Genomic DNA, 24,614 nt, shown 5'->3' with positions numbered 1-24,614 from the left:
ATTTACTTTTAAATGGCTTTTATGTAAGATAGGTATATTCTACATGAAATAGGTATTCTAAATTAATGGGATCCTGGATGCCCCACAAAACTATTTATTGATGTAAAAAGCATCGATAGCTGGAGAAACATATTATCTTTTATCTATTTTGGATTATAGAGAATAAAAAAAAATATTAATTGGGAATCAAAGATTGATTTGATGAAGATAAGAATCAGCGTGAAACGATTTAGTTCTTGAGGTTATTCTAATTGGGTACTGCAATTAAAATAAATGTACAACGACCAAGTTTTTGAAGAGAGTTATTTCTTTTTGACTAAATAAACAGCAATAGGTTGATAGGTTACATCCATCCAATTACACCGTACATCGAATGTTCCCACCATAATTCTCTCAAGCCTCAACCACCATAACTCAGGCGAGATAGCCTTAAATTCACCATAAGTGTCCCGTTCCCAAGCCTAGACACACATGCAAATTCCATAACGAAACTCAAAGACTTGATTCAGAGGTGGATTTCTTTTCACATCGCCCCACAGTCCCACACTAGGATTTTCTCCTGTGTCATAAGTCAAATAATGAAAAGTGAGTATCATAATTTTTTGTGCACCTCTATCAACACCTTCCTGCATTAAACAACAGAACATAATATTTTTAAAAGTTGCCCCACACCAGTGTTTTCTCCTGTCTCGTGGGTGCGTTTACAAACATACAAGTTCACATACACATGACACCCAGACCCGAAACAACGATTTGTGGATCACACAAAGAGTTGTTCCGTGCGGGATTCGAGTCCGATACCCGTTGCACGGCAGCGAGTGGCCCAGCTACTGCGCCAACCGTGCAGTCGATTAAACCTTGAAAGCGCCCTAGACAAGTACCTCATAGGTACTCCTAATTTTTTTTGTTGATGCCTATAGGTAGTTAGGCACGTGTCTCTCCCAGCGCCCTTTTAAAACCTGGCGCCCTAGACATTTGCCTAGTTTCCCTACGAAAATACGGCTCTGACTTGATTGCAGCAATTTACTATGGCTCTTAAACTCTTAGCTTTTAGATGACAGGTCTTATCTCATACCATAAGATGTTGGGGACATGTTAAGGTGTCGATACTCGCTGACCAAGGTTCGATACCGGGCTGATACACGCTAATGGAGTCATGGGAAGCTACACTCGTCTTATTACGTGCTATTTTTAGTTCAGTTCACTTATCCTTCCTTTTTTGTCTAATCTCGTGAATGGGATTTATATGTGTATGCTACTGGAGTTGTTAGTTAGAGATTGTGGGATTTGGAGTCGGGTAGGAAGAGTGATTAAGTATGTCTTCCTTGTTTCAGTTCGAAGAGAGGATCATTTGGATTTTCTGTTGATACGTGTATAAATCAGTATTACATAGTAATCTTTTCGCGGTTTGCCGGGATAGTTCAGTTTTTGTATATTATATTATGTTGTTAGGTACTTATTTATTGATTACATATCTCAATTATACTACAATATTGCATTAGGTCTAGCCTGTAAGAATATTTCTGTGAATAAATAATTAGGTTGGTCGTTAGTATGTTATGTGTGAATAAATAAAAAAATAAGTGTAGATATAATTAGTTTGTAATCATCTTCCTGATCTCCAATTAATTCAATTCGAAACGATAGTTTCATTAAAGTGTATTCGTATGCTAACTGAAACATTCCAAAATTGAGAAACTTTCGATGTTCTTTGATAAAAAATATTGTTTCTCAAAACGAAAACAAAAGACTTATTTATCGAAAAAAGTGAATGTTGAAACTCGAATTTAATACTGAGACTATAAATAAAATTCTTTGTAAATCGTTTATCTCACAAACATTGCGAGAATAAAAAATTGTTTTATCAACTCTCAATTTCGAAATCATTTTCGCTCTCAAAGATTGCAATTAGATAATTCACCAAAACCAATTTATTTCACATCCTCTTTAATCAAGGAATGTGTGTTAATCACTCACTGTATTATATAATAACATCACGCTTGACCCTAAAGCGGTTAGCAGATATGTGTACTACAGATTCTTATCAGTTTTGTGATCGGGTTGTCTCGTGATTACCTTAGGCAATAGAATAAACCCTAGGAATGTCATAACAGTAGTTGCACTGTAGGACATTCCGAGCTGGTCTATTTAGTATTTTAGAGGATCGAGGTAGTTTTCGTGTAGTTTCGTAGATTAAAGACACATTTTCTTCAGGGTTTTTTTTTTACTAAAACCTAGCTGTCTTTGAAAGGTTTGAATGGCTAAAAAAAGTAATATTGTCGTAAATGTACTGAGAAAAGCTCAGTTTTTAATTTAGTTACTTTGGCTAAAAAAAGGGTTTCAAATTAAGTCATTAGCGGGATTGTACTAGGATATCATAGAAAACACGTGGTACATTTTACACTACATACATTTCATATACAATATACATAAGAAGGTATGTATCGGTACCTATTCAAGTTGGTTACGTGATTTCCGCACCACGAGGTCGCGACCATCTTGAAGGTGAACATGTTACTTAACAAAATATTGAAGCTTTTACTGAACATTGTATGCTCCTATGTTATTGTTTGTAATGAGAATCTTTTGGTACTTGGATTGTACGAGTAATTGATTTGTTTAAGGTAGTATGTTTGTATTGGGTATCAAGTGATGATTATTGTGCTCATTGATTGTAAGAATTACTTTTCACTAGTAATATAATGTAGGGTGCGGTGGTGTTAGTTACCTCCACATACAGATACCACATCTGATAAATGTGTTGCACCATTGCGCTCTCCACAAAAAAAAACATTCTTTTTTTTTTGACGGGGATAAATCATCCAATATTTTCTCCCGCCTTGGGATTCTTACTTACTAAAAACCATCCCCCTCTTACTCCTGCTTTTCGAGCCAGAGCCCTGGTAAACCCATTAGGTACTACGCAGCTCTACACAATAATATAAAGAGATTTTCTATTCTATTATTTTAAAAAAATAATAACTAGGTACTACTAAAGCAATCAAAACCATAAAATTTAAGTTCTCACACAAGTGATTCACGAGTGCGGAGCAACGCGAGCCAATTTTTCACTCCTTAGCAAAAGGATTTTTGTTCGCATAATGAGAAAGTCTGAGAGTGAGCACAGCATCCATTATTTACGCGTTACATAAACTTACTAGGTACTAAATGCTTTGTACCTACCAATGGTTTCAAAACATTTAATATTGCTTTACTTCATAGTGTATTTTAATGAGTTTTTGTTATGGAAAAATGATTTGTGTATTTGAGCTGCTATAGGGCGAACGAAAGCTAGAAATGAATGAAGATGCGAGTTCTGAAAATAATTTTCTTTAATGTAATTAGAAAAATTTATATACTTCTGTTCATAATATTTTTAACTTATACCAAATTATTGCTTTTATTCACACGCTTAAATAGTTAATATGTAATACCGAATATTTTTTTCTTCTTGAATGGCAACTGAGTCTTCAATACAGTGTTGTCGACTATACGCCTACCAAATCATTGTTTTTATTCACATAACTAGCTTACGCCCGCGACTCCGTCCGCGCGGATGTTTTGTTTCTAACGTCTACTCGCACCAACAGCCAAATATTGTATGAAGTTCGCATTTGGATCCGCCGCCTTTACACAAAAGTAATCCTTATTGCATGATTCAGTATTCACGCACGATGGCTTATTAGCGTAATTCATGTATATCTTTGGTGTTTCTGTACCGATTTCTATGATTTTTTTTATTAAATAGGTAGGTAATAATGTTAACATTTTTAATTAGGGATGAATGAGAGTGTTATAAACGTAAGAGTAGACAAATATAATCAGAAAGCTCCGAAATGCTAAGCTATCGGGAGTTATATGTGTTATTGTGAGTCAACCATAAAAGATAGACATTTACTGTCGTGAAATATTTTTTAAACAATTTTAAGGAAAACATTTCCGTCATACATGATTTCTGTGTAGCTTTAACCATTAAGGCTGCACATGCGACGGAAGCTTAAAAAATGGAGTAAGTTCTCCTGTTTTCCCAACATTTCCCTTCACTGCTCTGCTCCTATTGATCGTAGCGTGATGAAAAGTATACTATAACCTGCCCAGGAGTATAAAGAACAATCGTACCAAGTTTCGTTGAAATCTGTCGAGTGGTTTTTGTTTCTATAAAGAACATACAGACAGACAGACAGACAGACAGACAGACAGACAGACAGACAGACAGACAGACAGACAGACAGACAGACAGACAGACAGACAGACAGACAGACAGACAGACAAAAAATTATCTGATTGCATTTTTGGCGTCAGTATCGATCACTAATCACCCGCTGATAGTTATTTTGGAAATGTATTTCATGTACAGAATTGACCTCTCTACAGATTTATTATAAGTATAGAAGATATAGATATCACATACTAAGGGCAACATGGCAGACATTATTTTACTGTAATTTTATTTACTAAACATTTTACTGAAGTATCCATTCACCGACAAACATATATGCGGTTTTAAAGTAAGCACATATTAGTAAAATACACTATTGTATTGCTTTGAGCGTAAAATTGAACACATTAGATTTACTAGAGCTGTCTCTGACATAATACGTGTTTAGAACAATAATGACTAATGTCACGTAATTTGTATTTGAAGACAGTTTGTATACGACCTCTTTCCTACTAAAATGGTGTTTAATGGCTATTAGTAACATCACATAAAGTTGTGCGATGTTCATGTAATTGGCCACCCACAGCACGGTTGACGCGGTGACTGGGCAAGCGGCTGCCGGGCAACGCGTAGCGGGTTCGATTCCCGCACGGTTTCGGGTTTGGATGTCATTTGTATGTGAACTTGTATCTTTGTAAACGCAGGAGAAAACCTTAGTGTGGGCAACGTTTAAAAAAATAGGACACATTTATTTCCAAACCAAACAATTTCAAAACACAAGGTATAATAAGAAATATCTATTGTTCAGTTCTTACAAAATAAAAAGAATCGTTTGCATCCAAGCTTTCAATGCTTGTACACTATCTTCGAACGCCACAGGACACAAATATTCATATAAAATATTGTCCGAACATACCCCCACACAAAATAATCTTCCTAACATAATTCCGTGCAATTTTATTACACCCTCGCGACATTGTTAATCCTCGATAGGACTTGTTATATATTTTTTTATTTCCCCTTTCGAAAAACAATAGTAAGATACAGAGTGTGAAATGGAGCACCGGTTTATACAGATGAGCATTCACATAAATCGATGGAGATTTTGAAATTATAATTTGTTCACGGAGATAGGTCGCCCGGGGCGCCGCGCCCACGCTTGCGTTTGCGCATCGGAAAGCGCTTTGTTCTGTGTTTGTTACACCATTTTCTTATGGTGGCTTTTGTTTTAAGTATTTATATAGTAAAGGTCAATTGTTTTTTTTATAGTTATGCTAATATTGAGGGCTTTTAATATTGTTTTGGCCATAATTTTTAAAGAGAAATCTTAATCTAAATCTTGCTGTATAATATTTGTTAAAAATATTTGTTGATACTTAATACTTGTTTGGTTAAAATGAGAGTTTGTAAACATTTTTTTCATCAAATTAATAATAATTTATTATTTTTACGCAATTAGCAGCAGTTCTGAACAGCTTCAGCGCTTTAAAGCTGATTTGTTTACAAGTCGTTCGTTTTGTTCCGTGACCCATACATGTTGCAATCGCTGAGTAAACTGCACTTGTACAGTGCTGGTGCAGCGGTGTGCCCGCTAAAATTATCCAAATTTATTTGCGAACGGAACGGGCCAATTGCGGCAATCTTTGGAAGTGCAACACTGTTTTGACATTTCATAGGTGTGGCTAGATAACAATAGTACAAGTAATTCAAATTTTATTTCATTACAAAATGATATGGGCAATATAAATTACTTCACGTAAATAATGCCTTTTAAAAGCATTGCCAAAGTTGACAGCAAATCAGGTTCAGCGCTAAACGCGTAAAGATAACAATCTAATTGCAATGTGCCAGATGTTATCAGACCGAATACAAACAATCTCTTTGTAATAAATACACAAGCAACCGCTTTGTACACAATCGAAATTAAGAGCATCAACAAAATTACAAAACTGCTAAATCACTATTACAATGCAGCTAAAACGATAAATGCAGCGTAATAAGGATACCGACTCAGTCGGAATTACAATTCGGCCTTTACTCTGCACATTCGACCTAGATTATGTCCGTATATAGGAGGTGATTGCGACATCGAAAGTGATGTTCGAACGAAAGTGATCGCCTATTCGCGGCTGGCCCCTTTGCGTGTCGCCCGAAGCAAACGACCAATAACTCCACACTTTTAACGACTCATCTCCAACACTTATACCCTTATTCGTATTAGATTGCATCTCCCAACAGCAATGACGTCACCGCCGCAAATGAACCCTCGGCCGCACCATTCATCAATGTATGATACACATTGCTCTAACTACCTCAAGAATAATCGCTGGCCTTTTTACTACGACTGATATTAATGTGTATCGAATCTAATTAGGATACAACTATGCACCATGGGGATCACGATATCACGAATGTGATTTTTTCTTCGATTACAATACCAATTGTGCATTGTGTATCAGAAAAAGATTATATTGAAGACTATATTGCCAGTGAGTAGGGGCTCGTTCGAGTTCCCAACGTAAAAGTCAATTGGAAACGCTTGCAATCTCACTAAAACAATTTTTTTATTCGACGCAATTTGAACAGTGCCTATCTAAGCACTCGGCTTTGCAACGTCGGCTAGTAATTTGACCTTACGCCGAGCATTAGTAGGAGTGCCCGCCGTGCTTTCAACGCGAATAGCAATAAAACCACAAAATATGTGCTTCACATTTACAAAATGCTGCGAAACTTCTTGGATGTGGCCTTTTTTGTACACGAGAGCCTCAGCTCGTGGCGGCATGATGTCACCCGTTGTGTATCTCGTAATGAGAGCTATTTTTGGCAACACGCGAGACTTACATTCTGGAATATGTAAACGAAGTTCTTCTCTACCTGGCCTTAAATATATTTCAAGTCTTTAAAGTTAGGCGCATACCGCGGCATTTCTATTAGTGCATGCGCTTTGAACATGTTTACGAAGCGGCGGCTATCGTGCATGCTAATCAAATGTTCTAGATAAATTGAAAAGATGTTTGCTATTTGACGTTTTGTAGCATCGAACATGAATCGATTGCCTCATCCAACGTTACGCTCAGGTGGATTTTGTAGTCAACTCCGCGATTATAACGCTAGATGAGAGCCGAGTAGCTGGTCTCAGGACAATAATTTAAGATGTTTAGATAACATCTACAAGCCCTGTGCGGTGTGCCCAAGAATTCATGTGATCACCTCCAAGATCCAATCTTAGATATAGCCTCTACGAGGTGATGTTACGAAAAATTATCTCCGACTATGGGACCTGTTCTTTGTCAAAGATTATGAATCCCTGCTGCCCGTATTGCGTGTAGCCGCCACCGCCGATGTGTTCAGCATTCATATTTATATGGATGACTTGCACGCTAAGCAGATTTAGAATGGACTTTTTGTATTAATGGACTTGAAAGTAAGGCTTTATTCTTTCCATGACTTTTTAAAAATCTGTGCGCCTGAGTTGTCTCCAATCCTGACACGCCTGTTTCGACTTTCTTTGGAGACTGGTCAAGTGCCGGTTGCATGGAAGCTAGCCAACAAAAGGTAGTCGTGCCGACCCTAATAATTACCGGCCCATCTCGGTCACGTCCATACTCTGCAAGAGTATGGAACGTGTACTTAACAACAGGCTCCTGGCATACCTTGAAGGTAACGACCTCCTCAGTGATCAGCAGTATGGGTTTCGCCGCAACCGATCCACTGGGGACCTTCTTGCGTATGCCACCCACATTTGGAGCGAGGCCATCGAGAAGCACGGGGAGGCAATAGCGGTCTCTCTCGATATATCGAAGGCCTTTGACAGGGTTTGGCACGACAGCCTTATCGGCAAGCTTCCTGCATATGGACTTCCCGCTGATCTGTGCAGATGGATTGCAGACTTCCTGAGGGATCGGTCAATTCGAGTAGTCATTGATGGCTGCTCGTCTGACCAATTTGGCATCAACGCCGGAGTCCCTCAGGGGTCAGTACTTTCAGCAACGCTCTTTTTGCTGCACATCAACGACCTGCTTAAGCCCGGTATCTTTGGGTATGCAGATGACAGCACAGTTGTTGAAAGGTATGTGTCCGATGCGCGGAGTAGCGGAACACAGATCCGGTCTCAAAGAGAATCCATGGTCGAATTGAACTCGTCCTTGAAGGCGGTTTCCGATTGGGGTGACGCCAACTTGGTCAAGTTCAACGCTACCAAAACCCAGGCGTGTCTATTCTCTGCCAAACGGAGTCAATTCCCGCTGGCTCCGACTTTCCGAAATGTGTCCGTTCCGGTAGCGGATCGTCTTGAGCTTCTGGGCGTAACTCTATCGCCAACGCTTAACTTCGGCTCTTATATAGAGTCGAAGGCGCATCTGGCTGGTAGGAAGTTGGGTATCCTCTCGAAGGTGAGACGGTACTTCACACCGAAACAACTGCTGAGCCTGTACCAAGCGCAGGTTCGGTCATGTATGGAGTACTGTTCTCACCTTTGGGACGGCTCGGCCAAATACCAGCTGGATGCGCTCGAACACATTGAAAGGCGTGCCAAGAGGCTCATCAATGACGATGCGCTTGTGGAGGCCCGGCTTCAAAGCCTTGAACACAGGCGCAAGGTCGCAAGCCTTTCCGTTTTTTACCGGATACATTTCGGAGAGTGTCGGGGGAATTGCACAACTTGATTCCCCCTAGTCCTTTTCATCATCGAACCACAAGACAATCGGCGAGGCGTAACCGCTTCATGGTAGATATCCCACCCACTCGCACGAAGCGCTTCGCTTCAAGCTTCCTTGTGCGAACTGCTAGGGAGTGGAACTCCTTGCCGGAGTCTGTGTTTCCTGATGGGTATAACTTGGGTGTCTTCAAGGCCCGAGTGAATAGGTTGCTTATGGGCAGACGTGCTCCACCGTAGGCCGTATCATCACTTACCATCAGGTGAGATAGCGGCCAAACGTCGACCCATTAAATGTAAAAAAAAAAAAAAAAAACTTGCAGCTACCCATTGTTCCTGTAAATTAGCACCTACTTGGTGGTCATTCATTAATTATTTCGATGAAATTAAAAGTAAATCTCATCAAAGCGTTGCATCATAAGATTTATGATATCCTCGGCTAATAATGTAGTGTTGTACTGGTCATAGTATTCATTTGCTCTTTGTTCTCCATGGTTGTTTTGTTGGTGATAGACACGAATGATTCATGTTCTTAAAGTGTATGGTGCTGGCCTTGAACTTTCCAAACAATAGGGTCGCCATTTTTTATATAGATTCAAAAGGTGATAGACACTTACAATGTAAAGTCCATGTTAATTACAAAGCATTTATTTGCTTCCATTAAACAAGAATTGTGGTTAGAGTTGTACCGCCTGTTAATCGGACATCAAACCGCATTCACACTCGATTACATTCGAAAAATATCGTAGTTCTCGATACTTTGTTACTTTAAATTGCTCACGATTATGTAACAAAGTAAATGAAAACGACGATTTTATTTCACTGCACTGTTGCAGCTTAAGAATCTTAAGGCAATACCAGTTACTTGTATGTTAAATGGCTAGAAAATATTGGTTTTGATTGCACATAATTACTATCGTACACATCCCGAAGCAGAACTCATTGAAAATCTTTCTCGATTGTTTAATTCGAACAGTAATATTGTTAACATCAATAGAATTAATGTCTCCAATAGCACTTAACGTTGTTACAGTTATATCGAGTGAATTGTTTTATCGATTTTACCGTTAATCGAATGAGTTCTAGCAACTGTAATGTCGGTGGAATATTTATGGGTACCATGGTTGTTCCGCAGTCGACAGTTCGAATAGCATTCGTTCTTGACATTTACTGCATCAACGACGTACCCCACAGGTTCTGTTAGCAGATAATAATAATGTTTTATTTTGACATTTTGATTCAGTGCAGTTTGTTTGAGTACAATCGGAACAGGTTCATTTGTGGATTGCTAGTAAATGTTAGAACTGTTTGTACTGCACCATGGTCTTGGCATTTTAATGTACTAATGGAAAATGATATAATGCAATGACGGTATAAACAGAATTGGTATTTTTATTCATATCTTATTAGTAAGGAGTAGGATAAAGCTGATATCCATTTTGATATTACTTTGGAATTTATGAACAGGGTATTTTTTATGGTAAAAGGCGGTAAACTAGCATACGGACCACCTGATGGTATCCGCCGCCCATGAACATCTGAAACACTAGAGGCGTTACAAGTGCGTTGCCGGCCTTTTCGGGATTAGGAATTTAAGGGTAGATGAGGAATCGGGGATTGAGAAGAATCTTAGATCAGGGATATCCCTAGTGTGAGTTTACCAGAGGCCCAATTGTAATTGGGCCTGTTGGGACAATTGGGCCTTCGGTAACCTCACTCACACAATGATATAATCAGAATAGGTATTTTTATATGTATAATACAAATGTTATTAGTAAGGAGATAGGATAAAAGCTGAAATCCATTTTTATATTACTTTAAAATTTGAGAAAACAAGATATCAATCAGTCTCAAAAATAATAAATACAATACGGGCCTTTGTTTTCATTTCGTCTAACAAGACGTTTATCGTGACATTTTGGTTTTAGATCTTTTCTAAAATTCCTGATTGAAATCAAATGCGGATTCGTGTTGTTTATGGCTCGGCTAAGCGTGTGAAAGATACAATAGAATCGTTTATTGTATCATAATCGTAGTTTCGTTGTGTGAGTGAGGTAACCGGAGACCCAATTACCCAATCTTCCCAATTCCCGATTCCCCAACAACCCTTAACTTCTTAATAGCCAAAAGGCCGGCAACCCACTTGTAACGCCTCTGGTGTTTCTAGTGTCCATAGGCGGAGGCGATTACTAACCATCAGGTGATCCGTCTGCTCCTTTACCGGCCATTAAAAATGCAGTATACCCAAATAATACTTCCCCTTAATATACAAGTATCCTTCAAATTTTTATAAGTGTTATCTCAAACAGTTTAACTGTAAATACATAACACATACTTACATTCACAAAAAACATACTGAGTCACTTTTGTTCTCAAACATTATATAATAAATATTATGTTATAATTGATTCGTTGATTGCAACATCTGGATATGGTCATAAGCAAGTTCATGACTAGTTCTAAATTATATCGTATTATTGTTACGTCGTTGCAAGCTACTGTTGCTCAAGAAACAGGTCAATTCGTATTAGTTTACAAGTCTATATATTCTATGTTATAATAGATAGTTTATTTGAAGTAGGTATGTAAGTTATTGGTGTATTAGTTTACGTGTGAATCATATTGTTTAGGAGGACTAAAGGGGAGACCTTTGTCCAAAAGTGGACGTCTTTTGGCTGTTGATGATCATCATATTTTATCTTAGTAATTGTGTGTTGTGGTTAGTTTTTCAAACTTTTCATTCGATCATCTAGTTCGATCATTTGGGCGCAAAAATTACTTACTGAATATTCATCTGTTTCTTTTGTTTGTTAATATTACTACTATTACTTGATTAGTAAACTGAGAGTAGGCTGAGAGAAGTAGCGAAGAACATTGAAGTGTAAGCTATGTATATTAAGGTTTCTTTTCAATTGTACGCTTTTGGACTAACAATAAAACTTTAAAAAACTGACTATTGCCTACGCAATGACACGTAATATATCAAAATGTTTGTTTTTCATAACATATAACAATAAAGCAATATTTAACTCAGCCAATCAACTTTATTAGAAAACAAAACAATAGGAGATCAGTCACTAAACAATGTCTTCGAGAAAAGGTTTCATATAATAGACACATAAATGCAATGTCGTGAGATGAACTATTACTAAAACACACGTAATCATCATTAATTTTAACTAGGATTCAATTACAGTAGCTACCTACTTACTTAGATTACTTTATAGTACGTAATATAATAATAAAGAAAAATTTCGAACTTTTTACCCATTCGATTACAATGTCTCGAACTCTCGATACTAATTTATTCTCATCGAGAATCGAGATTAGAGTAAAAAATATACAAATCGATGATTCGCGTGCGTCAGGCAATTTAGTGAGCTATTCAAATGATGGGATGATGAATGTATGGAGCCCCTTGCGTAGGATATGGACAATTTGTGTTTCTTGGACATACTGAGAATTTATTTATACCTTATTTAGTTTAGGAATTCATTTTAATTTCTAAGAACGCCATATGTTTATGGAAATTGTGCTAGAGTAAGGCCTCAGCCTCGAATTTTGCGGGCAGCGGGGCGGCGGCGGCGCGGGAGCGGGAGCGGGGCGGCGGCGGCGGACCCGTTCTCGAAACTAGCGGGCAGATCGCGCGGCACTACAGCGGTGTAGTGTTGTGTTCGTCGTTGTGTTGTCGAGATATTTGTTTTTATTAGCGAACGAAATCTTTTTGATTCAAATTTATTCCTAACGCTCGATTTACTGTGGGCAAAAGAAGAAGACCTACTATAGGGCAAGGAAAATAAATGGCGAGTTTTATCGAAATTATGAAGAACAAAGACAAAATTCCGACAAATTCTACGACTACACTAGAATGAGTGTAGAAACTTTTGACTATATTCTTGAAACTATCAAGAGTGATTTCAGTTTTTGCTTTAGTCTTCCATATTCAGTTCGTTTTTTATTTCTTCCCATAATTGGTTAATTTTTCTTCTATTTTTATGGTTCACATCTTTGCTGTTCCGTATGGGTGTCCTCTCAAAGATTGCCGAAATCATTTGCTCTTGCACGTCCGAGGACATTTTGATACGTCACAAAAAAAAATGTAGGTACACAACACTATACTACAATGCAGACGCGCAACGCGGGCGGTCACCGCTTGACTGGAGTGCACCGCTCGTTGCCCGCTCCCGCGCCGCTCCCGCGCCGCTGTTTTCGAAAACCGGTCCATTTGATTATACGCAAAAGATCCTGCCGCTGCCGCGCCGCCGCCGCTGCCGCCCCGCTGCCGCCCCGCTGCCGCCCCGCTGCCCGCAAAATTCGAGGCCGAGGCCTAAGGCCTCGGCCTCGAATTTTGCGGGCAGCGGGGCGGCAGCGGCGGCGGCGCGGGAGCGGGGCGGGCATCGCGGACCCGTTCTCGAAACTAGCGGGCAGATCGCGCGGCACTACAGCGGTGTAGTGTTGTGTTCGTGGTTGTGTTGTCGAGATATTTGTTTTTATTAGCGAACAAAATGTGTGAAAAACGGCGACAACATCTTTTTGATTCACAAAAAATGAAAAATTTAGGTACACAACACTATACTACAATGCAGACGCGCAACGCGGGCGGTCACCGCTTGACTGGAGTGCACCGCTCGTTGCCCGCTCCCGCGCCGCTCCGCCGCCGCTGTGTTCGAAAACCGGTCCATTTGATTATACGCATAAGATCCTGCCGCTGCCGCTGCCGCCCCGCTGCCCGCAAAATTCGAGGCCGAGGCCTAATTATTTGCATGTGTGGCCTATTTATTTTTCAGTTTATAGATAGCTGATAATAATTTATGCATAACTTATACACATAATGCTAAATAAGCATTGAATAACTAAAGAAATCCCGCTTCGTAATTACAGATCAGCTCAGTTACATGCAATTAGTTCTTTAAAATACACAAACTGTGTATGTAAACCATGAATGAAATGGAGAAATTATGTAAGTTAGCCTTCTCCCATAGAATTTATGTTAATATGTGAGAAGTAGTTACTTAGCTCACCGAACATAGGAGCTTTAACAGCCCTATAAAAGGGTAAAATCAGTCGAATTGCAAAAACACGTAAGCAATTAGAGTTAAGCACTAGGTTCAATCCTTGTTGGCAGTGGAAGGGGCGGGAGTGGGGTCCTATTCGTAATAGAAGAGTCGGTCGGACTTCACATTATTATCCATTCAGTCCCGACAGATTGCAAGATATGGTCTATTTAATAATATAGGCACCGACTTACAGACACAGGGCCGCACTACAAGCGATACATTTTACATTTTTATTAGTCCAATAGACGTCCGCCATTTAATTGTGAAGATAAGGCCTTAAAATACGTTTTTAACTGCACTTTTTTATTGCAATACAATTTTCTGCGTGTAATTTTATCACTGATGTTCTCTGATAAAACTCGTCTACGTCTATCGAATTAATTTAGATGTTTTTTTAAATAAATATTTCTATTTCGTGTTGACATTTTGATTTTAGATTTAAGATATTTGTTTCGATATGGAATCAGGATTTGTATAAATAATCTAGAATGTTTGAATTGAATTTACATTTGCATAGGTCCATTACCTCATCCTGGTGGCCATTTTGAGATTGGCTTCTGAAGGTTAGAGGTCTCGAGTCCGGTCTCGGTGTTAATGCCAACTATGCATTTTAATGTTCAAAAGATTCAAAACGTGTGTTGATTTTACAATAGTATCTTTGTAAATTGCTCATTATATTACATTGTTTTATTTTTGTACTTTATTTGTGTATTAAATACAAAAGGTTTAACTTTTAAATATGCGTGTGTGCCTTATATGCAACTAGCTTCTGCCAGCGGCTTCATGTGAGTTCCCCTGGGATAAAAAGTATTCTATCACCCAAGTCAGCTCAGCCTGTCTCTCTACAAAATTTGATCAAAATCCGTTTAATAGTTTCAACGTAATTGACATCCAAACATCACAACAAACAAAAATTCGCTTTTATAATATGAGTGGGTGGTGTTTAAAAAAGTCAATAATTTACAAATGAATGTACTGTTTTGAATTTTAAATATGTCTACTATTAATTTTTTTCAAGTATTTTTTGACATGATTGTAGTAGAGTTCCGATGGTGTCTAATGGTGATATAAGTTAATTAAGTACCTATTCTAACTAAGACGCTCCCTAATCCAGCCCTGTACAGCGAGAACTAGCTACCACGCCTATTCGTAAGCGTGCTATGGCAATATATTCCGTGAGGATGTACAATACTTTGTGCGTTAAATCCCGCTCCTTTGTGAGCCGCGGCGGTACGCGCATCGCTGGCGTTTCCGAGGTGTCAGGGTTGCCTATAGTTAGATGAAAAAAGAAAACATTTTTTGTGTAGGTAATACTGAGAATGAGGTTGGTTTTGTAGTGTTAGTAGACCTTTTTAGAACGAATTTGCACATAGAGGAGGACCTTTTCTATACGTAAATTCTCTAAGGGCGAGAAACTGGTAGATTCTTCAAATACGTTTATTTTGTAGTTCCATGTTTATGTGTGACTACAAAATTGGAGGTAGGTTACTGAATTGCTTTGATTTACGAAGGTATTGGGTGTAAGTATAAGGTCCTGTTTGACTAGCAGCAGTAGCGGAATACTGCTCATGAATATGAGCCTCTAGCATGACTTGAAACTAGTCGAGTTCCTCGTCAAACATTTACGTGAGTAAGTCCCCTTAAGTTATTTTTTTTGCAAAAAGTCATTATTTCTGTTTGTCTATTCTGGCATCTGTATAATATAATTCAGAGAAAAAATCCATGTTACATATTTTTTATGAAATTTTATTGTCACAGGCCCTTGTGAGAATTCACACAAAAATATTGTTATCGATACCAAAAGGCTGTGCCTAAACAAACATTAGTTAACATTGACTGCATCCCTTGGTTAACATGGTAATATCGGTTCGAGTCCAATCGAGGCAAGTTAGTAGTTTCATACGGTTGCTTAGCAACCATGTTTAGTTGCTGCCCTTATGTTTTGGCCTTGTTTAGCTATTGTTTAGTTGCAATTTGAAGTAATAGTTGGTATGTCGTTTGATCAATGACGATGTCTACCAATAGTCCAAAATGAAGAGAAGTATTTCTACCTACATTGTTTTTCTTGATGATGGTGATTTTCTGTTAGACAATTATGTATAGAAACTGAACAATATACTAGCTACTAGCGATTCTTTGAAAATATTTTTTTGAGTTGGTGTTAAATGTACAGTACTGCGTCCAATCCTTCCCTTAAGACGGGCAACGCATTTGTGTGTTAGGTGTTCATGAGTAGTGATCATGGTGATCCATCAGTTCGTTTGCCTCCTTAAAAGGTACTAAAATGTTTCATTTCTTTTTTATATTTCTCTCAGTTTTAACAACCTACCCTGTTCAAATACGTCGAATAATACCCTCCCACGTAAAGTAGCAACTAAACATAATTCACGAACACAACAAACAATAAATCGTTTGCAGATCGATTGATAGTTCGAGATAGTGATCGTTAGCTCAAATGTTAGCCGTCTAACTATTGATCTGTGTCATTCGTTGACTAATCATATTCGAATTATGTACGTTTGTGTGTAAGTACACTTATTCCTATAGGCTAGTGGAGGTAAATATGTGTTGATTTATTAAATCATCTACAGTCATTGATACGGAATTAGGAGCAAAAATTGAAAAGCTTTTAGTTGATATGGGGATCTTTTTTCTGTTTAAAATAAGCATTATTATTACTCGTATATGTGATTGTATCAGCTCTGCACACAAGTTGCATGTTCAATTGCTAGTTTTTCGCCTGTTACGTTAAATCAATGTCGACAAGATTGCAGTCTTGTTTTTGAAGCGGGAAAATAACCTAACGATCTTGGGTGAGGCGAGAGGGAGTGTCAGACTTTTACTGACTAAAACCACCCTGATTCTACTCCTGCTTTTCAAGCCAGAGCCCCGATAAACCCGCTAGGTAGTCCGCAGCTCTGGAAAGATTACAGTTTGGATTAACACTAAGATATGTCCGAAGTAGTTTACCGATTTTGACTCAAACTTTTGCATTGATGTAGATTTTTTGGATTATGGTCGGTTGTTTATGTCGTCCGTAAGATTATATTATATTCCTTTTCTGTATTCCGTTATATTCCGGACATGTGTGGGTGGGTGAAGCCGCTGTTAGAAGCCAGTACAAATATATTATTAACTTATTCTCCCAATTACTTATTCAAACAGTGTATACTGACATTAGAATGCGGAGTTTTATTGAGTGACAAGTACGTGAGTGTATTTTCGTACTCTGTTTACTAATCGAAAATAACATTTATCATTGAGACATAAGATTGATTTTTGTGTTTCAATTACTGTGGTGTACTTGACCGAATAGTCCCGGTTATAAATAATATTAAACGATTGTCAGAATGCTAGCTAAGATTTTAATAATTTTATGATATTTGTATTTGTAGAATAACTGGAATTTGGAAGTCCAGGAATTGTGGCTATTGTTTACATATGTGTGGCCTTGTCAATATGATTTTTGAGAAGTTAAACTGTATAAGTGTTGATAGCACAAGAAAAAGTTATTAATAAATATTATAGTCTTCAATAATTACCTAAGATTTGGGAGTAATTTTTGAAATACTATCCAAAACTGTGGATTCAAATCTAATTGAAGATACACTGTTCTTCTGCAATTCCCAGTCCTTTAACAAATTCAGGAATAACTGATAAACAATTCATATCACAATTTTGTTGCATACAATTTAACATATTGAACGCCATGGTGGTCACCGGTGACCGACGTTAGCGGAGGATTTGCCTTCAACAGTTTTCTATTGGCAGTCAAAGATTTAAAGACTACTTAACCCGTTATAAAGCTATAATTACCTCACATTATATCGCATAGGTATATAAGTAACAACAATATTGATAACGCATCACATTCTGACACTTCAGACAGTTCTACAATGGGCGCACTTGAGTGCCTACAAAGAATAGAGGAGGCCAAGTAAAGCGATATTAATAGAAAGCCGTGACAGTTTCCACGGCACGCATCGGGGTCGCTCATTGTAGAACGCTTATTGTCTACTTTACTGTTTAATTGCACCAATAGATTGTTTTAAAGTGTTGACGGATTTGGTGTCTTAATAACTGGTGGTTAGGGTTAGTTATTTATTGTAGGGCTTTGATCCGGGACGTTTGTTGGTTAGTCTTATTCCTGGGATGATTTTTATGGAATTTCCTTTTTGTATTGTAGGTTTTATTGAGTTGATTAGCTAGCTCAGTGGCATGTATTTGGAGAGGCCTATGTTTAGCTATGAGCGAACACGGGTTGATGATGATAAACATTGCGACTAATCGTAACACCTCTTAAGATGATGATGATATGATTTCATCACCAATATTATCAATAGACCATGCGATGTCAATCCAATGCTGGACTATGGCTTTCATCTACATCAGAAGGTTTGCCAAATTGCAAACTTGACTCGCGAAGTAAGGCTGCAGTTCAAAAGGTTCAGTTTAATCATAGAGCGTTGCTGCCAGTCTATATCAAATTCTCCATTTCCTTAACTTCCGTACTCAGAGCCATTTAATTATTATTATTACTATTTCATAGTAACGATTTTGTTCCGAAAACAATTGTTAAGGATTGGATTAAATAAGTGACTAGTACGGTGGTAAAAGGCACAGCTACAGTTACATATTATTCATATCACAGTAAACGGCAATAGTAGCTACATTTACGTATGTTTCATAATATAACTGATTTCTTTAAGACCGTACGTAATTTGTAAATACGTTATTTAATTTCTCAGCTGAGCGTATTAAATAATTTGTACACACGATAATTACGTGGGCGGCAATACATAATATTACTAATTGTTATCACAAGAACAAGATCAAAAACATAACTGCGTAAAGAGATTACTTCAAAAATTAAAAAAAAAATCCATAGAAATGTTCAAATAATTTGTCTTTTCAGAAAAAAATATTTTTTAATAAAGATTTTTTGAATTTATATTTTAATAAGCGTGAATAAAGTTCATTATCTTATGAGATCGTCCCCAATTATAAGGTCGATGACACCGTACGTTTGAGATTAGATAAGGGTGTGGTGGATGTTAGCTAAGATTTAAGCACATGCCACATCCAGAATGTCGGTGTGTGTCCCAAAATATAAAAGTTACATGTATATTAAATACATGTTGTAAATTAAATCTTATTCTTTAAAGGAATTAGTCCTATTGTGTTCTTCAAGTAGGTGTAATAATTTGTACTGCATAATCTTTACGATTTTTCGAATTTATATAAACTTAAAATAATTCAAAAGTAAGATTAATGAAATTTTCTGGCGTGCATACTAAACAAATTGCGTGTAATTGTCATGAACGAGAGAAAATTCTGACTTCGTAAAAAAATATCATATTCAAATCCTTATGCAACATAAAAACCGCTTCACGTTATCGCTTGCACCACACATAGTAAAATATTTCCTAGTTTTCATTAGCTATGTTTACGATAACGGTAACAAACCGTGGGACTATACGCGCATTACACTCTTTTTAATTGTCGCTCCTTCCTCCTCCGCCGTCGCTCCTTCCCGTTACGCTCGCTCCCTTCCGTTATCAACTTCTATTTAATTGTTATAGTTTCAGTCTTTCCAATTATTAATGTAGTTGTAGTACACTTTTATTACAGCACTACAAATTGCATTTAATTAAAATGCGTATATTCATCCCATTTTTCTCTTCTTGATTAACTATAAAAAGTAGTTAAGTGCCTTGTTAGTACAGACGACATGGTGTTTAACAAGTTATAACGATGACGAATGTTAACAACAATTAATGTTATTTATGAACGTTATTTATTATTTTTAATATTCTCGATATTATCTGCATTTATTATAACTACAACACGTTGAATAACGCGACACTATCTCAACAAACGCAGTAAAACGTCATTTTAATTATAAAGTTAACAAAAAAAACTTGTAAACGTTGTCAATAAATAAAATTAATTACCATTTTGTAGTACTAAGTCGGTGGGATAAGATATAGATATCATCGACCACAGTTTCTCGGTAAAACTTCTCTCGGTCCACGATAAACGCACTAGCTTTAATTATAAAATTGTCCCACTAAAAAAATACAAAATGTAATAAAAAATAGAGATGGTGGCAAAAAAGCTTTACGCGTAGGCTCGCACCTGCCAATGGCGCGTCCAGATACGCCGTTTATATTTAGAAACCACTTTATTTAACTCACCGCCGAGCTTAAAGCTCCCGATAAAAAGGTTAACTTAGTGCACTTGCGGTGCATCGTTTATTAAGAACCATTTACTTTTCGCCCATGATTGTATCAATCCGAGGCGGCGACCGCACTCGCGCCACGTACGCGCTGATTGGTCACGCTGAAAAAATCTCAATTCAAATATGAGCGCGGCTGAATTGAAAAACCATTAAATTTAGAAATAAAAAGTCCAAGTATCAAGATGGTTGTTAGGTATGCGTTATCAGGTACCTGAAGTTGTACGGGGAGATAGTGTACGGCCTCGCGACGGGTTCAGTATACGAGTAGCTTGCTTAGAGAGAGCTCGCGCGCTCGTTGAACTCTTTTGCACTTCGGAGTGCTACGAAAACTGCTATTTTCAACCGTATTGAAGTTTCTTTTGTTCGAAGAATATTTATTTTTTATTCTGTTGTGGAACTGGAATTTTAATATGTGAATAGTGTTGTGTCTGTCTGGATTTTTCTCGCTGTGACATTTTGTTAAAATACAGTAAATTGTGGTGTCCAAATTAATTGGAAAAGGTGAGTGACATTAACTGTATTGCAACGTGTTTTTCGCTGTAGAACGAATTATGAGTAGTTTTATGTGTTTACTAGTATAAATTCATTGCTGTAGGTAATTCTTCTTTGGGCCTATAATATTTACATTAGATGTTGCGTGATGGGAGGCAGTTAATAAGTATAATTTGCGAGGATAAGAGTATATCAGGTAGATAACCGGATGGCCAGTGGCTATCCTGTTTGTAAATTATCCTTCAGGTTTCTCGGAAGTCTTGAAGGATGTCCTTGTCTTAAGTTATTACAGCTAACGTGAGAGTGTTGTATAACTTTTTAATATATTCATTTGTAACGAACATACATGCATACGTATTAGATTATATAATATGGCCAAATTGTTTCGCTTCAATAATTGATAGGAGCGAAATGATTGACATAATAGGAAGTCAATTCAATTTGATGATTGGTTATTTTCAAGTTAAATATTTAATGAATATAATCTGGTATGGTTAAGAATTATTACAAGTAGGATATATACGTAATAATACATTGTTAATCAGGAATTTATAGTCGACTAATATATGTTTAAATAACGGACATTATTATTATTAGAATACGCATTGTCATTCGCAAATTGTATTAACTTTTTAATGCAAAAGAAACAGGTTAGGTACAAACGTGATTGTATTTCAAGGCATAGAATAGACACGTTTAATATTAAATGAATAAGTATAAATACTGTACTAGACTTATAAAAAAATAGGTCGTAATGTTATTGAAAAAGTAAAACTAAAATAGGTTTTTATTGTGGCAGTTAAATTATATTTTTATATTGAATTTTAACATTTCCTCCTTCAATATATAACAATTAAATATTTTACAGATTTACGGCGGTCTTTACTTATTTATCATCGGTACTTTAATTCATAAATAACTTCAATTAATTAGTTCATTAGGTACCGCAAACTAATCTAATCGTGTTGCGTGTTGTAGTACTTCCTTTGCTTATAACTCAATTAAGGATACAGCTCAATGGTTTTAAGGCCAGACTCATCAATTTACTTATAAAAGTTTTGAGAGAACAATACATTATTCGCATTGAACTGACAGATAGAAGAATAGACATGTATTTATTTATTTACTCACTCTTTAATGCACACGCAAAATATAGGTACATAAGGCTGACTTAATGCAAATATGGAATGACATGTTAAAGTTCCATAGAAAATCGGGATTTGCTTGATTGGTTTTTTAATAATACATCAGATTTGCGTACTCAAGATAGAATTTTCAACACAATCTTCATACGAAAATAGCCCTAATCGTATCTGTGATAACCTATTGAGACTGACTGTTAATTTATATACCTATAGGTACTAGGTATTCACAAATTACGTTTCTTAACCAACATGAAAGAAATGTAAGCGAGTGCCGAGTTATTTCGAAAGCGAACTACTTGCATGGACCAGCATTCTTGCATCTTGGATCTTGTAGAACCGGCGTGGGGGGGGGGGGGGGTCGCGGGGTCCGCCTGGAGACGAGACGTCCTTAAGGGCCGTCTCTTTTTACGTCAAATTCGTACACAGCGTGTTTGTTTTGGGTTTTGTATAGGGTGGTTTGATCTTTGATGAGAATTATAAAAATTGTGATCGAAGGGTGAATTGTTGTGTTAATATTGCTATGGCATTGAAATATGTTGAACTAATTAATGTTTTCGTAGGTTTTGTTTGATGTAAAGAAGTGTAATGTATAGTGATAGATATTATTATGTTCTTTTGTCTGATGGTAAAATTCGCATGATTGGAAGATTATATATGAGTTACAAATCGTCATACTTTCATTTTATGAAAAGACCAACTGCTTGAAATGTTAATTTTTCTGTATATTTCTGTGATGTTTGTTCGGATTAACTATAATTTCACCATATATTTTATGGAAAACTACATTTCCATCAAACAATAACAAAGTGCGCACGCGCAATCTCATGTCACGGGTCAACTAATCGACTTTCACGCTATTGTATGTAATAGAGAAATAAAGTACAGAAAATATTGATGTCCATTATTATTTTCAATAACACTATTTGACACTCGGTTATAAACTTTTATGGCGTATTTATTTGAAAAGAGAAACGATAGAATGCGTAATTGGGCTTGACCATTAAAAAAAACTAAAAAAATGATTGACCAGTAAGAAAGAAGTGTTTTCCATGTTTGTGTATTCTTATTGGAGACCATTATTAAGTAAATAAATAAAGAAGAAAAGCCGTTTTAGTTTAAGTTTTTTCGGAAAAAACCCAACATTTTACATTACTTAAAGTTTATAAATTTCAAAATTGTAAGACAAAAAGTCTGTCGTCTCACTTGTATAATTTGATTTTTTTATAGTCTCGTAATCAGTATTTCATTTGGACCAACTTTTAGTCATATTTTTATTATTTCTGAAATTCTCCTCATCTAATATTGTACCAGAACTTTATAACAAACAATAATGTCACCTAGATTAAAATAGACAGATATAATACCATACAGTACTACAAAACTCATGAACTGTATGAAAAGAGAACAGATGAATCCACCATCCACCTCAATATCTAAATACCATGAAGAGTTGAAGACAATGCTTGTTGTCGTTGATAGTTAAATTGCTCGCAAATGGTACAAACTGACGCTTGACATCACACCGTATAACTACAACTACTGATAAAAAACATCAACATTGTATGCATCATTGTAACATTATAGGCGATTTCCAAAAGCCCGGGTAATTTTGACCCAGCCTTCATGATGCTGGGTTCAAATTTATTTACCGTATTTTGTTTTTGATGTGGGAAATCATCCAAAATCTTCAGTCAGACTCTTACTGACTAAAAACCACCCTATTCCTACTCCTGTTTTTCGAGTCGGAGCCCCGGTAACCCGCTAGGCAGTCAGCAGTTATTTACCGTATATAGTGTTTAATTTTTTAAAAGTTAACCACGATTGTTTTCCTCGAACTCGGGTGTCCGGTGAATAATGAGAACATCCAGTATTCTCAAATTATATTAAAAGGATACCAAAATATATTTTGCGGCAGCCGCACGCATGGTGAGCACCCTCATGCTGTTCGGAAATATGACTAAAAGGCTTGCTCATTAGTTTACTGATATTATTTGCTTACGATTGGGATGTTGGTGACGTCATAGAAATATATATATATTTCTGTATATTATAGCTAGGTGTGTAATCACTCAAAGATTTGTATTAAAAATATGTGATAATATGCCTTGCTTTACTATTATAGCTAGGTGTGTGACGGCCTTAAGTTCTGTAACAAGAAATATGTGATAGGATTATTTGAATTGCTATAATGTTACTTGGATTACCTAAGTTTAGGTAAGTTATAAGGTAGTAAGGTCTGTTATAGTAGGTATAATGACAACTGGTTGTAAGTTGGATTCAAGTTACATAGTGATAGAGAGTCTATTGCTGTGGATATAAATCTAGATACTACGTTCCATGAATGTGGATTTTGTCGCATTTTATCTTTGTTCGCTACAACTAATACTAATATTGACATTCAGTCAAATCTCTCAGTGCTAACTTCAAATAACAATACCCTTCTTACAGTTAAGTAAAAAACTATTGAAGAAAAAATCAGGAGAAAGGAGAACTTATGTTTGGTTAGTGCATTTAGCTATTGTATCTTTTGAAGTCAATAATTCACTATGGAGTAGGAATAGATTTTTTCCTGAAACCACCCCATACGTCATCCTAATTACCTGTGAGCAACGGATTGGTAATTTCACCCTTATATCGGGTGAGGATTTCAAGACTTTGTACCAATGACGTTACGTTTTAAAACCTATAAGAATTAGAACATCTTAGTTATAGTACAACGGTTGGCTATAAGCTTTGCCTTAAGTGAATCTCCTTTGTACCAAATTATAAAGGGCAGTTTCGTTACGTTAAATACATTTAAGTATTTCAGCTTAAATGCCAGCTAACTAGACTAAATAGGCGACTAATTTAGCAAAGTTTAAATTAT

At 36.8% G+C, this 24,614-nt stretch overlaps 1 protein-coding gene and 1 long non-coding RNA gene across 4 annotated transcripts in view; one reads left to right on the top strand and one right to left on the bottom strand.

Moving 5' to 3' along the window:
* LOC118268842 (serine/arginine repetitive matrix protein 1) overlaps positions 1 to 24,614 on the top strand; it is a 140,919-nt gene that overhangs the window by 56,168 nt on the left and 60,137 nt on the right. The window lies entirely within an intron of this gene.
* On the bottom strand, positions 19,228 to 20,612 carry LOC118268898 (uncharacterized). Its single transcript, XR_004783072.2, has 3 exons — positions 20,068 to 20,612; positions 19,825 to 19,940; positions 19,228 to 19,562 (listed from the first exon to the last, which is right to left on the bottom strand). It is a non-coding gene; the product is annotated as an uncharacterized LOC118268898 (long non-coding RNA).

This window comes from Spodoptera frugiperda, chromosome 2, assembly GCF_023101765.2.
Source record: "Spodoptera frugiperda isolate SF20-4 chromosome 2, AGI-APGP_CSIRO_Sfru_2.0, whole genome shotgun sequence".
Taxonomy (NCBI): Eukaryota; Metazoa; Arthropoda; class Insecta; order Lepidoptera; family Noctuidae; genus Spodoptera; species Spodoptera frugiperda.
Note: the sequence above shows the minus strand (reverse complement) of the source record. Positions and strands in the feature narration are given on the sequence as shown.